At 35.4% G+C, this 13,057-nt stretch overlaps 1 long non-coding RNA gene across 1 annotated transcript in view; it reads left to right on the top strand.

The window, feature by feature from the left end:
- The window catches only part of LOC123716298, a 29,423-nt gene extending 16,366 nt beyond the window's left edge, over positions 1-13,057 (top strand). The window contains exon 4 of the long non-coding RNA XR_006754553.1: positions 12,011-13,057. This is a non-coding gene — a long non-coding RNA (uncharacterized LOC123716298). The remainder of the gene's footprint in view (positions 1-12,010) is intronic.

Raw genomic sequence — 13,057 nt, 5'->3', positions numbered from 1 at the left:
AACGTGAAATTGATATAAATTTTAGTGGTTAATGATAACATCATTATATGACACTGTCTATTCTAGCTCTATATAGTAGTCACGAGCATTACTAAAAGTATTGAAATGAAAATATACTTGATAAATATTTATATTTGACAAACTGTGCCTTACGGGTTGATGCGGTCATAGCGTCATTATATAAAAGGCATACATTAATTAATGGATTAATAACAATCTAGTAACCTTCGCTATGGAGGATCTAACACAAAATAGGATTTTTCAATGTGATTTCGTTTTTAGTTTAACTACAGAAAAAAAAATTGTCTTTATAAAAAAATCTTAAACACCAAAATGTAGCTTTTATTGATATATATTGTATGTTGGCGCCTCCGAGTCTAAATAACTTTGGCTGGGGGCTCACTGAGCGCAATTGGCGTGCCAGTTCTGCTTCTTGCATGCCAAGTGTCGCTGGCACAGCCCTTGTTGCATAAACGACTTCACTGCAAGGGCAGGTCGAGGTGATAAATCACTAGCACTGGCCCAGTCAATCCTCGCATCTTTTCTTTTCCTGTTGCTTTTTGCGATCAAAGTGAGTGGAAAATTAAGTAAGCGTTGCCTCACTTCGGGATTTCAAAGATGCTTGATTTATTATAAAATTTGTATATTTTGTGACCGCCTAAAGTCTATTTCAAAAGATAAATTTAAAAGTATATAGAGTTAAAATGTAATTTTTTTTTCGCATTAAAGTAAATTTATAAGTTTTTACAGAAGTGTTTCTTAGTATTTATTTACTATATTTTACATACATATATTTATATTATATATATATTACATATAAATATTTTGCCCTTTAGAATAGACCCTTTTGGTTGCGACGCCGTAGCAGCATATAGTTCACTCTTATCTGACCATAACGAATGTGTTATAAGCAAATAGTAGAAATAAAAAAGTACTAAATTCGGCGCTAACCTCTTGATAATATCTGTTTCATTACAGCTCTTACTATTCTAACTTACATATTTGTATATCTAACTATTGTACTTTTCAAAATATAATATTCAAAGCAGTTTTGATACGTAAAAAAAGATATAAGAAAATTCTCGTCCGCGGAGCTGAAAGGCAAAAGTTCAAGGACATCGGGAATCATTTAGCAACAGCTGGATCGATAAAGGCTCCGATAGAGCTCTCCATATTACCATGACGACCTGCAGCCCTGACCTGGAGGGGGGAGGGGGTGCATCGAGCGGCCGGGCTGCATCTAGCAGTTATTTCGGTGCAGCTCGGCCGCCGCAGTCGTTCTCCGCGCCTCGAATCGCGCGCGCGTTTCAAACGGACGCCAGTATTATCCCCCGTACACTCCGCTATACATATACATTATACGTGTTCGTTGTTTCTTCGTTAATTTTTTTTCTAACGTTCGAAGTGTTGACGCACCTGTTGCGCGAGGTGAAACCGCTTGGAAAACTCTTTTTCTCGACGGACGCGACCACTTTCACCATTCACATTCCGCGCCTACGTCGCACTAAACCCGTCTATGCCACGCTAACTTTAATCAATTTTACCGCCTTTACTCATTCGTTACAGTGCGTAAGGTATTGTATTCAAGTTGAGCTCTAGAATCAATAATGTTCTATTGTATCTGACGGCCTAAATGCGCCACGCAAGATAACTCATATCTAGTTACCAGTGATTAAAATAAACATCTGTTTTAATCCTCAGTTCATACTTGCCAATGCAGTTGTCACGTTATGCAAGGTCTGATGCGTTAAGAATGTGTGCTGATAATTTAAGGTGTTGTGGAGAGATGCTGCCGCTGGCAATTGGCCAGGGATGCAGCCCTGAAGGTCGCGGATCTGCGGGGCGAGGCGGGACAATGTATGACTGTAATGCGCAAGTACAGAGTATCCGGGCTAGGTCTGTAATTGATCATCGATCTTGTTCATAGTTCGAAGTACCTCCTCCTCCTATCGCCCCCGCGAAAGTGGTATTCCCAGGATTTTCAAGGTCTATAATAATTATTTTTATATATTTCCTTGAGATATGACTTGATCTATGCATTTCAAAACAAGGCAGGTCTAATCGAACTTTATTTCATACACGACATCGCCTTATTGATGCTGTATCCGAAAATGTTTACAACATTATCGACATTCGAAATGGCGCCTTGTGATCAATTTTCCTTGACCGTTTGCCCTTTGGTAGCTCCTGTTTTGTTTACCGAATTCATAAGATAGACAGCTATCACTTTCATCTCGGGAACTCGTATTCGAGCATCTCGATTGCGAAACGCATAACACAAGACTTTCACTGGCGGGTCCGTTGACCGTGGCTCGACTTTCTAAATGTCGTAACTCGCAATTGTAATTCGTGATACGCCTCGCCGACCGATACACGCGATGTCATTACCATTTTTGCGTCAAATCCGTAGAAAGTTGAAAGAATTTCGACAAAACTTCCTATTGTAACGCGAATATTGCACATAATGTTTGTAATAAATATTTATTTATAAATAGTATTACATTAGAAATATATATTGGTATTATTAAGGAGCTATTAATGACGAGAATACAGCATATATTCATACGTATCTAACTCCCCATCTAGAGTTCTCGTAATACAGACACAGTCACGAGAACATTGCTTTTACTATGATTCTGTTGTCGCGCTCTAGTTTAACATCGACTTGGTTAAAAATAAAATCACTAATTCCCCATCAAACTTCATAATGTGATCGACATTCTCAGCTGAGTTAAATTCGATTTTATTTTTTACTATGAAGGTGTTGTGCTCAATCGTGATGTCATATCAAATAAACAAACCTCGCATCTATTGAGATGCTTCTATGAAAACCCTCAACAAACGGTATATATTCGCCTCCCAGTAAATTAACGCTCAATGCAACAGGCGTTGGCAAGCCACCTGTGGAATGTAAACCTTCGCTAGAACTGTGAGGTCGTTCCTTTCTTTTCCCATGGCAATTTGTAATCAAACGATTCGCGAAGTCTTAAGTGTTATAGCCATTCGTTTCCGTAAAGATACAAATATTTTTTAATTAAATCAGATTGATTTGATTTTTTAATTAAGTGAGATTGACAACATCCTGCAACGTAATCTATGTTTCCATCCATAGTTTTTATTGTGCTTTCAGTCTATATTAACGATGTGTTTAGGGTAAGATTTACAGCAGAGACTTGGCACTTAGTGTTATTAGATTTTGACATAGGTTAGTATAAAAATATAGACTAACACAGAAGTACATAAAAACAACAGTAATAAAAAGTCTTTAAAGGATATTATTGCAAATTATTATCTCCGTGACCACGCCAGCTCTTCAAACGTTTTATAAATATAGTAAAATACTTAATTATTACATTATTTTTTGCGTCTGCAGCGCAAACTGTTGTGGTCTCTGGCAGAATGACCAGCGCTGTGGAACACGTCTGCTCCACATCATAATGCTGAGCCAGTTACAACCCCAACACACACATAACACACTTAAAATGTAAATTACGTTTATTTTGTTATTTTCCATAATTTTATTCTGTGTGTGTTGCGTTAGTAATAAATGTTATGTCTATATTAATATGTTATGTTAATAGGACTATACCGATTAGTTAAATAATACATTACTTAATTTATATTATTATTAGCCGAAAGTTAAATCTATCAGATAGATATCACAGCGACCGTGACCGTTCGTCCTAGGTTACCTAGCCGCGTCCTTGGGCATAGTGCCAACCCCCTCCCCGCACACAGGAAGTCACTCATATTGCCAATATAGCCATCAATAGATCAATAAACGAACATTCCTCATTAATGAGCCTTGATATCGGAACTATGTTGTCGAATCATACTATTCCAGTGTAAAATTACATATTAAAAAAACATATTTTACCGATTGATTTGAATCAAATATATTTTATATTTACGTTATATATAAATGTTCGAAAATAAATAGCAACGCCTTCATATATAGTTAAAAATAAAACTGACTTTAGCTCAACATAGGATGGATGAAAGTTATGAAGTTAATTGACGACTTTAAAACACAATATTTTATTGACTTTATTTTTAAGCATATTAAATATATAATTAAAAATAATAATAAAAATCCAATCGAGGGGCAGCTTCAATAGAATCAGAGTAAGCGCAATGTAAACGTTCTGATCAAAATATTCAAGATAATAATTGCAAGTTTGTTTTGTACAGAATGAAACACAAATGTAATTTACATTTTCATCTAATATTAGATGTAAATGCAATACGTCCGGCATTTGTTTGAAGTAAGGTGCATGCACTAGATCGCTGTTTGAGCTGGCGGGACACACTCGTGACTCAGCCGACCTTGGCTGAATATTCACCTATTCTAGGTTTTATTGGTTCACTGGCCAACCACCGAGGTCGCTTCGTGAATTCAATAATTCAGACTGCAACACAGGTTGACGATAAATTATTGGAGATTTTTCTTCTTTTCATTACTTTAGGTTACTTAAGGTTAATTTTTCGTTTCAATAAGTTTGTTTTGCGATGTTTTCGCGTATCTTCGTGGGCTGGCCGTCGAAATGGGCCATCTATTTGTGGAGCTCGAGGCCCGTGGCGACATTGTCACATACCTTACGCACTGTTCTAAATACTACATTAGCGGTTATAAAACGTTATTTTCAGCTCTATAATAACCTTCCCACTATAGAAATAGCTGAGTGCACGATAACCTAGTTACCGATGCATCGCGATGCGTGCGTTTATCTACGAACAGAAAAAAACGTTCGCCGCGTCGATTACGTACGCTTAGGATGAAAGCGATGGAAAGTAAGCGTGAAGCGATGCAGAGAAACTGCAGAGTGGCGCGACAGGTGGCCATAGATCGTTGCGACAGTCCGGCCCCGTTGGCAGTACCCGAAGCAGGCTGCGTATTTGAAGCCGGCTCGCTGCAGTGGATTTGCGAAACCGGCGGTTATGCAAGGCGCGCCGATGCCAACTCGCAGGCGCTCGCGGCCGCGCCGGAAGGAAAAGTGGAACGGGCCGCAGTGAGGCGGGCGCGTGCGCCGCTTCCACACGCCCGTCGTCCCAGTCGAGTGCCCAGTGTCGTGTTGTGTCGCTTCTAGAACGTTGAATTGTGTTGCGCAAGTCCTACGCCTACAGTGGGATTATTTTAAACTAGATAATCAGACCTCGCTCCGACGTGTCAAACCCTAGGCGCTGGTGGATGGCATGTGCAAAATAACGCCTACGCCTACGTACCAACCTTTAAACAATACCCGCGATACTAACACCTAATCGATCCGTGAATAATAAAATCTTCTTGAATTAAAAAGTCTAATTTGCTACTGTATGCGTAGGTATCGATGTTAACGAATACATTATCATTCGCCATTAGGAAGCGCTGTTATTAGTTTATTTAACGGAAAGTGCTCCTCAGAGCGTGTTAACTTCCTGAGTTTCGTTTCGTTTCGCGTATTCTACCGGACTTTCGAATACCGCTAAATCAAATACATACAGACAAATGTAATGTATTGTTGCCATATTATAGTTAGGCAACTGACAAGTCGTGTCGTTCTAATCATTGTTGAAAGGTCCCACGCAAGTAGACACATAAACCTCTATCCATGTATTCAAGGACGTTTTAATAGTGTACAATGGCAATCAAGCCATAATTTATCATGTGCCTCGTGTTCATTGCACAATGCGGCTTATCTAGCGGGAGCCTAGCAATTATTTGTCCTACTTTCTCGTTGGGAACAGTTGCCGCAGTTGATAGATTGGGACGTCAAAATTTACGATTAATCGAAGTATAGGTACTCGCAATGATAAATAGCGATATAAATAATTGCAACGAATGCAACAGGACGTTATGTATCAATGCGTCATTCTTGTGCAGTCGCTTTGCGTAGGCGGCAGTGACTGCTCTTATGCAGGTACTACATTGACATCATCATAGACCTGGATTAAGTCTGGAGTTAATCGAACAATAAAATGTTCTGCGAATAAATCAAGTAATGTCCATCCAATCCTGTGCTACAATTTAAATTTTGATTTATTTCATCAATATAAGTTGAACAATGAATTCAAAAAATAATGTCTTATTAGTCGAGATTTATATATTTTTGTTGGTAATATAAGTCAGTTATTACATTGTTTAGTTAATACTTTGTAATGGCAGTGATAAATCATGATGGATTAGGTATTAACATCGAGAGGCTAGAATGTAATAAATCTATTATTTTAGCCGATGGAGGGCTATGTCAGAGTCTACAAGGCCGTAAGCGTGACCCACTTACGTTCACCTTTATTTAACTGAAGCCACGCGAATTTCGACCTAATTACCGTTAGGATGATATTCGATATTCATAGTGATACAAATATACTGAAAATAATTGTCTATTTAACAAAAGCCGGCTTTGTCCATTGATTGGTCACTGTTTTAGGCATCTTTTAATATCAAAAGAACATCAGTTCAAAGAATACTATTATATTTGAGTTGTCCTAAATTGTATTTACCATCAAGAGATGCATTGATATCGCAAACTGTATGTACTTATCATATTTGTTGTATAGTTTATGTACACGTGTAGATTCAACACGATTTCCACTTTACGTCACAAGGGAATCGTAATAATTGTATATAATTACTGTTATTTTACAACTGAATTTGCGACGGAATAATTTCTTCAACTTAAATAAATATAAATTCTTGAAATCATATTCGCTATTATTAGTACATATTTAGTTTGCACTTAGTTGCATAATGCATGTAACTAATTCCGCAAAGCGTTTTCCCCATGATGTTTTTCATTGCAATTCACGATGACATCATTCTTCGTACCTAGATGTTACTTAGATTTTATATTGCATCAATAATTATCGTCAGGCTTATATTGTATGTTATCCACCTGGTTTTCGACATATACTTTTACGGTAAAATCTTGAAAGTAACATCGCGAGCTAATTTTGCCCACCTTTGTTGAAATGTTACGCTCTCTCAGCACTTTCCAAATAACAAACTTTCAAATACAAATGTTCTTTTAACATTATGACGCCACACCACACTGGCGACTTGGACACGTGATAAACCTATACAATGCATAACTATAATCAATAATTAATCTGACAAGCGACGCGTTAATAAAATACTAATTATTGTAAATCACGACGTGATATGATTTTGAATGCACTAACACATTCTTCACCATAGTGATCTGACGTACAGGACAGTAAGTGATAAGGGAGGACGTTGCATAGACTAGTAGTGATGCGCCTAGTGAAGTCTCGATATCGAAGTTTGTACGCCCCGGGGTTCGTGCCAGGAGTGCGTTTGCAACGCACGCGCCAAGTTTGCGTTTATGCAAAGTTGATTTTGTAAATGCACTATCTGGTACGACACCCAGGGGCGTGATGCATCGCATCAGATCAACCGTTCGGAACACCAAACAGTTTTAACTGTTACGAACTCTTAAGTGACTTTTATTTTAATTTTATTTATATTTGTACTTGTATGTAGACTTATTGTATTTTACCAACGAGTTTATTATAATTTATTTATTCGTGTATTTAAGTTTGATGTACAATGTTTATTTGTGATTTTTTTGTGCCAATTTTGTCCTTTTTTATATTGATGGTTTATTATACTGCTTTTTTTATTTTCCTTTGTTTTATTTCTATTTCACTATACTTTTAATGAGTGGTGAACGGATGATCTGTTTATTGCGAAATTTATTACATTACTAGCGAGACACCAAGTTCTTAGCTAAATAATTTGATTAATGGTTTGGTAATGTTATGAACAGGTATCCTAAATATTACATGTACTAAACAAAAGTATCGCTTATTGTGTAGAAAGGTGGAAAAGTTATTTTATCATATTTGGCATCTAGAAAATTATAATAAAGAGATCAATAATTGATCTTACATATAATAAAAAAATCTTGCTAATCTCTCCATAATAGTACTTTTTAATATATATTTCAAATCTAAGTCAATTGTTTCGATAAATTTGATTCTACTATAATGCATGCAAGCGACATTTAGATGTAGGTTGAGATCAAACAGCTGACGGCGAGAAATGTTGGCGTGTAGTTTGTTGCAGACCACAGATGCAGACGTGTTCCAGATAGATGCACATTGTTGCAATCTATTCGTGCCGAAGCAATAACTAAATTACAACAAGTTAGGTCAAATATAATATATTTAGTCTTGCGTTTAAATCAGTATCGATACATTTTAACAACACTAAGCGATTAATTGAGCGTAATAAATATTAATTAATTATTATCTAGATATAGGCCGAAAGCAACTCATATTGAATAATGTAAATATAATAGTTTATGTTAATGTGTTATTAACATTATTCCTATATGGAAAGCAATTGCCCAGAAGGCTTCTTGAATTAGGGTAACTTAAGGCTGATTATGGTATCATTGACCGTATGTATGGGTGCTACCTCCTGCAAAAACCAACCTAGGAGTTCAGGCACCTGAAAGTGAAACTTCTTTAGGCGCATGAGGGTAACATTTTTACGGAAACGTCACGAAGACGTGCAGCGTTTTTGTCGAAGAAAAAGGAGAGAGTGATTGAGAGAGAGTGAGAAAGGGAGATCCAGAAAACATACACGTTATTGGTTGATGTATTTGTTCAGTAGTTACATATTAGAACTTTATATGGCAATTCTGTCGCATAACGTCTTGTGCAGTAAACGCAGATTTTTATATATTTATATTATCATTAGCATGTATAAAGTGTGAATATAGATATAAAAATACATGGAGTGATCATATACTGGTACATAATCATCTATTGGGGCCTTTACCTTAGTAATAATTACATTACAAAGAAGTTTAATTTCTGACATGTGAACTTTGTACTACGCACTTTTTTCGAATTCTTTGCGATTTTAAAAGATACAACAGAACTACTCCGGAGCCAGATATACTCCGTAGTGGTGTGATCAATTTTAAAGAACGTATTGTTAAATGCCTATCTCATACCTAATACGCTGTTTTGATGATATTTGTATTTTTATTACCATTGTAACATTAATGTTGACCAAAAATGACATATGTTTGAGGAAAATTTGCTTGTAACTTATACTGTAGATTTAGAACTCTGTATGATGAGGTAAACTTTAACAAATAAGTACAGTTAAATTAAAAGGGCAACTTAACTTATCGCTTTCGAGCGATCTCTCACAGGTAACCATGAATGACTTGAATAAGTTTTAGTCGCCTACGACTTGTAAAAAACACTTTATAGTAGGAAATACTTGAATCATTTTCGAATCGGTCTTTCAATACCTACCTGTCGGAGAATTGAAAAGATTTGAGATGCAATGTAAGCATTTTACATTGCAGTTTATTATTGGATAAAACAAGCCGGTATGCCAGTGGGTCAAGTATACTGTGCGTAAGAAACCTTATGCAGTAATCTCATTTTACAACAACTTACAATTATAAAACCACACAAATACCACTCATGGTTAATATTGTTCCCGATTTGTTTTACCCTACTTTCAGGCAGGTTTTTATTTCTAACACGTGTACAGGAATTGTTGATGCCTGATGTGATTCAATGAATATGTGCATTTTGGCAGACTAAATTGTGAGAGAACTACATATATATGTAAATAAAATAACATTAAATTTACTTATTTGAATTTTTTTACATTGGATTAACTGGCTGAATAAAACTTGAGAGAAATGTCAATGTCAAATATTGGATTTTGACATACGCGACTCGAAAGTCTGTAGAGGATATTTATGTAGGGATATCACCCATTTGAAATAAGATTATACACGTAGCTATACAGGATTTAATGAATAAAGAGTTTGACAGTTGAAACGTTTTATAAAATGAATGAAATGTCAAAATTAGTGGACAAATATTGTCGATATCAAATAAAGGGTGAGAAGATACATAAAACCAATTTTTGATGAATATAGAATATATAATCGATTAGGTGTACCTAGAACTGACACAAACTACACTTCGTGCAAATATGGAAAGTGAAAATCGGCATTCCACATTATTATTAAGCTGGCTTCACGACAGTAATTTGGGGAGATTTAATACCTAAGCGATTCGGTTATGGTACTGAATTTAAAAATAAAATTTTCAGTGTTCTGTGTTGTTTTATTTATGAGTTCTCCAATTAGCATTGTAAAATTGTTTGTGAATTTTTTATTCACATTCTTGTCTATCGATTATGTTTACGCTGTGACGGAAAGAGACAGACAACTTTATATACTATGTAAATAGATTTATTAAGTTTTTATGAAGTTTTTAAGGCGTTAAAAACTATTAAAAATACAAATGATCTAAAAACTGATGGCTTTATACTAGAACCTAGAAGAATTTAGTTTGATAAACATTTTAGACTATTGTTTATTCAAGGTCTTCGCTATTCACAAAATAATAAAAAAAAACTAGCGCACACTTACTTGGGCTAGAAATATATATAGTTTTTAAATTTAATTATATATAATAAAGTGCTGGTTAGGGGTTTATTGTGCGATTCTGACTGGTAGTCAATCGGATCCCGTGAACAATGGATGTTTAAATCTACAGATAACTGTTCTTACGGTGAAAAACATTGGATTTTGAAATCAAAAATTACAAGTTATAATTAGGCTCAGACATGTCTTTACCAAAAACGGCAATAAATACATCTGCCCCGTGCCCATACGCTGAACTTCATGCATTAAACATAGTTAAGCAATATATTAAGCCTATGTACCTCGTTGTAATATACATTCAAGTAGGTATTTGTTAGGTATGCGCTATGCGTGACTGCAATAGAAAACGACTAGCCTTCGGAATATCTCCTTGGACTGCAAACAAAATATTAATTTAATATAAGATTGTTTCGTGGTAATATATTAATAAAAATTAGTTTATTTTTGTATTCTGTTATGGCAGCTATTGAGATAGGCTATGGGGTATCTATACTGTGTTAATGCGCAGGCTCATATACACTATATCAGTGTTTCCCAATGTAGAGCGTGAGCCCTTAGTTTTTTAAATACTTTAATTTAATTTAGGGTTATTCGAAAATTCTATAATATTACCTGGAATTTGAATTTTAGTTTATATTATATTTTGAAAATTTACGTACTGTGTTTCGTTAACAATTTCCTAGTAACTTCTTAAAACCCATCATTTAAGATTCTCAGTTGAACATAGGGTTGGGCATATCAACTTTTTGCTACAAGCAAACACTTTTTATAAAAACTCACAAGATGTATTTGGACAATTAAATACTAGATCGAAATATTATACCTTATCAATATTCAAAATTAAAAGGTAAACTAAAAATGTGTTTGCGATGACAATGTTTTTTATATTTATTAATATATACATTATTTACGCCAAAAAACAAAGACTGCTCATAGTAGAATTACAAAAGAAATATTTATTTATCTGAATCTTAAATTACTTATTCATTGATGAAGAACGTGGTAGCTTTAAACCTTTGAAGCTACAGCTAAAATTATTAAAGAGGGTGATATAAAATAAAATATATGGGATGATGTTGATCAGAGTCGAAAATCCCATGATTACCACTAGGCCATGCTTTATTATTAAAATTTAATTACATTTGTACGAGGTAAGGTTTAACAGGCAAAATACAAACTTCCATGAAATGGAATAAATGTGTAAACAATAAATTTCTCTTCCGTGATTTTTGGTTCTTACCTACATTTAATTGTGATTATGGGATGCTGGACATTTTTTACACGGTCCCGTAATTCCTTTATAAAGTCATTATAACAGTTGAAGCACTTAAAGCGTAAGCGGTAACTATAACATCACAGCATTTGACGTTTACGAAATTATTAACTTAGTATGTGTGTTTTCCTGGTATATTTAATGGACCGAAATAATCTTTTAGATAAAATTTATACGATGCTTTGATGTGGCTGTTTCATTATTATTTTGATAGGTGCCTTTAAGTCCATAAGTCTTTGAGGCTACACCAAAACATCTGTTAGGCAGTAAAAGTATGTAAAAAATAATATTATATCATGTTTATTTTCAGGTCATGAGTCCAGCGCAAACACCCGAAGAGACCATGAAGATTGAGGAACAGAACAACAGCCTCGTAAACTCACTTTAGACGACGAAGCATACTAAAATTTTAGCCAGTTTAATCTAACCGATTATCGAACCCAAGAATTCGATCGTTTAATATTAGCCAACGTTTCATTGAAAACGTTAATTATAAAAAAAAGACTACAGTAACTTCCCTAACATGCTTAATAACTATTCCAATAGCTCAACCGCATACTTATAAGTAAATTCGGATAGTAATTTGATTAATTAACATTAAACAATAGCTTATTTTTATACAGAACTGGACAGACGTTTGGCCACAATCCCACCTGATGTTATGTGGGATGCGGCCCAGGGCACGCCTGTCCAGGAGATGCAGATTAATCACCGCCTAAATTAACCAATATTAAACTCTTTAGGGAAAATGAAAGGCGGCAAGGAGTTCCTCTCCTTTGCTGTGTTTACAAGAATCGAGTTAGATGAGCGATATTTGAAAGTACAGTCAAAACCGTTTACGACGACATCGTTTAGAACAACATACCGGTTATATTGACCAAAATCAAAGGTCTCGGCTGAATTCTATGTATAAGGTACTTAATAACAACGTTGTCGGCTGTTACGACTACCGGTTTTTACGACAAAATATGAGTAGTACATTCAATGTCGTTATAACAAATTTTGACTAGTACTTAATGCAGATTGCCGAAACTACTGGATCTTTAAATCGCTACTACGCAAAGCATAGCCCCAAATGTATAATAGGCTTGGGTTATTAGGATAGATTAGTAACTTTTCTACGAGATTTCCAGACATCCTTTGGGTTGACCGCATTGGCAGTGTGGTTAGCTGGTTGTTAAGTAACGACCAACAGCCGCTAATGGCACTGCCTCTGCGTCCTCCTTTATTACATCAGTCAACTGAACAATGAAGCAGGATTGGCGCCTCAAGCCTTCGACAGCTTTTACCCATCAAGAACTAGCAGCGGTGAACTTCTCTAATAATATATTTCGACTAATGTGTTATATTTATTGTA

Source organism: Pieris brassicae, chromosome 11, assembly GCF_905147105.1.
Source record: "Pieris brassicae chromosome 11, ilPieBrab1.1, whole genome shotgun sequence".
In the NCBI taxonomy this organism is placed as follows: Eukaryota; Metazoa; Arthropoda; class Insecta; order Lepidoptera; family Pieridae; genus Pieris; species Pieris brassicae.
Note: the sequence above shows the minus strand (reverse complement) of the source record. Positions and strands in the feature narration are given on the sequence as shown.